The sequence below is a fragment of the Herpailurus yagouaroundi genome, unplaced genomic scaffold, assembly GCF_014898765.1.
Source record: "Herpailurus yagouaroundi ecotype Mexico unplaced genomic scaffold, PumYag 194, whole genome shotgun sequence".
Lineage (NCBI taxonomy): Eukaryota > Metazoa > Chordata > Mammalia > Carnivora > Felidae > Herpailurus > Herpailurus yagouaroundi.
In genome coordinates, this window is record NW_024412425.1 from 750542 (window position 1) to 755300 (window position 4759).

Consider the following 4759-nt stretch of genomic DNA (forward strand, 5'->3'; position numbering starts at 1 on the left):
CAGCCCCTCGGGCCCCATTCCAGATTCCCCAGATGAGAATTGAATTGGGGTCCAGTGTCCAACCCAGCTGAACCTGTTGTAGCTGGAAGATTCCTTCTGGGAGGGGTGTGCACTGGGCAGTCACCTTCAGTGTCCACACTCATGGACTGTTTCTGGCGGTCAGTGTATGGAAGGCTGGCATGTGGGCAAGGGGAATAATTTGGTGCTGTTTTGACACCAACACACATCTGTGTGGCCTCAGATGTGCCCTGCCTCAGGTGAATGGGGTTGGGGAGACCATGAAGATGGGAATCTGGCAGGCTCTGGGCTCAGAAGGGGAAGGGTCAGGTTGGGAGAAGTCATGGGGATCTGGTGCAGCTTCTGCCGCCATCAGCATTGACAGTTCCTAGTCAGGGAGACACTCGTCGCTCCTGGGGAGACACACGTCCGCGGCGGCCTCCCCAGAGGAGCCCAGAGGAAGCATGTGACCTGGTCTAAGGTGTCAGGAAGGACTCCCCAGAGTAGAGAACACAGGAGGTGAGATCTGAAGAACCAGATGAAGGGAGCGAGGGATTCTGCTGGGCCAACTCATAGCCAAGTCCACAGCTACTTTAAAATGTTTTTATTTAATAATTTTGGGTTTACAGAAAGATTGCAAAGATAGTACAGAGACTTCCCGTACATCCTACACCCAGCTCCCCCGCACGTTAACATCTTACATAACAATAGTTTTACATTTGTCAAAACCAAGACGTTAACATTGGTTAGTGTTGGATTAACAGAAGTCCGAACTTTATTCATATCCCCCCCGTTTTTCCACTAATGTTCTTTTTCTGTTCCAGGATCCAATCCAGGATACCCCGTTGCATTTACTCGTCCTGTCTCCTTGGTCTCCTCCAATCTGTGACAGTTTCTCAGTCTTTCCCTGTCTTTCATGATCTTGACAGTTTTGAGGCATATTGGTCAGGTATTTTGTAGACTGTCCCTCAGTCTGGTATTTTTCATGTTCTCCCGGTTAGACTATAGGCTGGGGATGAATCCCACTGAGACTCAGGTGACCTCATTTCATGAAGGTGGCATCCACCAGGTATCTTGCCCGCGGTATTACTGTTCTGCCCTTTCCTTACCGTGCATGTGTTAGGAGCAAGTCACAGCATCCAGCGTACTCTCGAAGGGAGGAGAATTAAATTCCGTTTCCTAGAGGGAAAAATGTCAGATATTGTCTTCATATATAAAAACCACCACAGTAATTGATAAATGTGGGAAGATACTTTGAGGCTGTGCAAATGTCCGGTCTCCTCAAAGTTCCTCCCCCTGATTTTGGCATCCGTCAATGGATCTTGCCTGGCACAGTTAATATGGTGGTTGTCTTTTTTTTTTTTTTTTTTTTAAGTAGGCTCAACGCCCAACATGGGGCTTGAACTCGTGACCCTGAGATCAAGAGCTGCACGCTCTACTGACTATGCCAGCCAGGCACCCCTACTGTGGTGTTCTAATGACGCTGCTTTTCTGTTTCCCTCAGTTCTTCCCTGTATTTTATTTGGAGTTCTTCTGTATGAAGATTTGTCCATTCCACCCCATTTATTTTATTTGTACAGTCATTGATTTATATCAGTATGGACTCACGGATATTTTTTGTATTCTTTCGGTATAACCCAATACCATCAAAATTTTTTCACTCAGATTTTTACACGTTTGGCCTAGAGGCCCTGTCAGGTTGGCTCCTGTGTTCTTTACTCCTTTTTTTTTTTCTCACTCAAGCACCTCCTTACTTTCCAGCACTGTAAGGAGCCCCAGGCTTATCTGGCACTTTCCCTGGTCCTTTTGCTGGAGAATGGTAGTAGGAACCAAGGTCTGCGCCCTGGGTGTTTTCATTGCCGGGTGTCACTGCTTCCAGTCGCTCTCAGCTGACAAAGCTAGAAGATGTATGTCTGTATACAAACCGACGGGTACATACACATCTGCATCTCTGAGCGTGTGTGTGCAGGTGGATGTCTGTGTCAATGCTGATGAGTGCACACTGGCCAGCTCTGACTCTACTCTAGCCCTGGAAGGTCCACTCCTGCCTACCCGCCCCCCGCCCCGCCCTTGCTTTCTTTGTAACTTCTTTCTCTGACAATGAGAACCTGGCTCAGTGGGCACCTTTTAGTGCTCATCTTGTTGGCCACTGTGGCAAAAATCAGCAGTGTTGGCCTTTCCTGCCTTCTCTAAGGACACTCTCCCCTTGGTTTCTGTGATGCTGCTGTCCCCTGATTTTTCTCCTCTGTCTTATTTCTTTGCAATAAGTTCCTCTGATTTCACCAATTCCTTAAGTGTTGGGGGCTCTTCTCTCCTCCCAGCCCCTGGGCCATCTTATCCACTTTTATGGTCTGTTTCCTGTCTCTGTGCTGGTGATGCCCATTCTCTGTCCTTAGCCCCAACCTCTACCTTTAGCCCCACGCTTGGGCATCCTGCGGCTTCATAAAGGCCCCTCACCCTCAGCCCTGAGTGACCCCTGGGCCCTTAACACTCAGTGTGTCCCAAATTCCAAACCTTCTCCTCCAGGGGTGGCTCCTCCATATCCCAAGTTTCCACAAAGAACCCTGGGCCTCATCCTTGATGCTTTCCTCCCCAACACATGCGCGCACACGCGCCCAGCCTGACCCATCAGCCTCCATGCCTTGTGCACTAGGCCTCCTAGATACCTCTCCCACCTGCCCTCTTCTCCCCTTTCATGGCCCTGCCTTGGTCTAGCCCCACCTCTCCCACCTCATCTCGCCTGGCCTCCTCCCTGGGCCCCTGGCCTCCTTTTTCTCACTTTCACCCACCTCCACTTGGCAGTTAGAGGGAGTTCTGTAAAACACCAATCTGATCACGTGTTCCTGCTTGAAGCCTTTCCGTGTTTCTCCAGCATCCTAAGGACAAGGTTCTAACTGATCCTGAAGGCCTGGTGTGATGTAGCCCCTGACCATCACTCTGCCTGTCTCCCCAACTGTCTAAGCTCCAGACACACAGAACGTGACGTCACCAGCTCTCTCACCGGGGCCTGTGCGTGGCCCCTCCCCCTGCCCCGCCCCCTCCAGTCTAGTCAATCCCGCCCAACCCACACTCCACCCTCGGTCTTCCCACGCAAAAATTTTGAAAGGATCCCAGACATCATCATCTATAAGGACGGTGAACAAAATGTAACCAGTGGTCATTTCTGAGTGTCGGAAGGGGGCAAGGGCCTTTACTTTTAAGAAATTTTTTGCAGTGACTGTTTTCATTGAACACCAACATAACACCAACAGTAGTTGTGGGAGAAAAAGCTAGCAAGGGAGAAAATCCCATCATGTTTGAATTTTAAGAGGAAAAAACATTCAGGAAGCGTCTTATAACTTCAAACATTCTGCAGCGGCAGGAAAAGCGCGGTCTTTCTCTGTGTGCACGGTAACAGTCATCAGGCCAGAATGGAATTGCAAATACCCAGCTAAGGGGATTTTTCTCCTACTGATTTTCACAGTGATTGTAAACACAACTTGTGTAACTTCTCTAAATGGTGTGATGCAAGCGTTTGGAACAACTGTCATATATAACACGGTTTCGTAGGTGTGAAGGAAGGCAACTGAAGTATATCGACCTAGGGAGAATTCTTGTCTTTACTCTGATACCAGGGACTATTGGGACAATGAACTCCATTTAAAGGAAGTAGGAACACATCTGCGTGGAGACACCCTGTGGTTTTGAACCTGGCTGGCATGTGCTTTATCATGACAACTGCCTGCATTTACCTGGCTCCTTCTTCATGCCAGGTGCCTTCCTAAGCCCTTTCCATGCATGAATTCAGTAATCCTCAGCCCTCGGGCAGCTACTGTTGTCATCCCTGGGTTTCCATGAGGTGTGAGAGTTGACATCGGGGACTTCAGGTTCCCTAGCTAGTAAGTGACAGCACCAAGATTCGAACCCAAGAGTTGGAATCTGCCTTGACCCACCTTCCTCCCGGATTCCATTCTTAGAGGATGACCACATTTCTGATCATGCGATTTCTTCTTTTCGGAAGAAGGACTTCAGTGAGCTTCTCCATCTGCTAAAATATTTTTTGACATCCGCAACTATTTATAAAGAACAACACGTTTTTTCGCTTTTAAGGAAAATTTCAAACAAACACAAAAGCGGAGGGAAAGTCTAATGAATGTCCCATCTCTCAGCTTCAACAGTCATGGCCATTCTTGTTCCATCCATATCCTGCACATTTTCTCCCCTGCTCAGTTACTCTACAGTAAATACAAGTATGTTGTATTAAAAGACCTTTTTTAAAGAAAAGGTCACCTACCATTCCTTGCCCCCAGTCCTCCCCCCTTTGGCAAAGTGACCGCCTTCCTGATTCTCTGTTCCCTTTCCCCTTGTTTTCCAAATGCAGACGGATCTGTGTGTGGTGTGCCACTATCACCAGGCTCTGTCCCTGGCTCGTTTCCTGTAACCCTACCCCCAGGCGCTTCTCGAGCCTGAAAACTGTCCCTCTTAGTGACCACGGACAGGCTGGTGTTGTTTGGCCTGCCCAGCCTCTGCAATGGGACATTTAATCTGCTTGTGGCGTTTTGCCATGATAGTGGCCTCTGCCCTTATTTGGGTTATTTTCTGGATGCCCTCTCCACTCAACCCAGGTCAGGACTCCTGAACTTGTACACAGTAACCCCACTTTAAGCACACATCCTTACCACGGTCAGAATGAAACAGGGATTTGGGTCCTTCTCTATTAATTGCCTAGGGGCTCCATGAGGTCAGGAATCAGGTCTGTCCTTGTCCCTGCTGTGTCCCCAGC

At 48.8% G+C, this 4759-nt stretch overlaps 1 long non-coding RNA gene across 1 annotated transcript; it reads right to left on the reverse strand.

The window, feature by feature from the left end:
• Window positions 1-586: 586 nt before the first annotated feature.
• On the reverse strand, window positions 587-2917 carry LOC121011457 (uncharacterized). The gene is made up of 2 exons (XR_005781627.1): window positions 2787-2917; window positions 587-1176 (listed from the first exon to the last, which is right to left on the reverse strand). It is a non-coding gene; the product is annotated as an uncharacterized LOC121011457 (long non-coding RNA).
• Between the last annotated feature and the right edge of the window lie 1842 nt (window positions 2918-4759).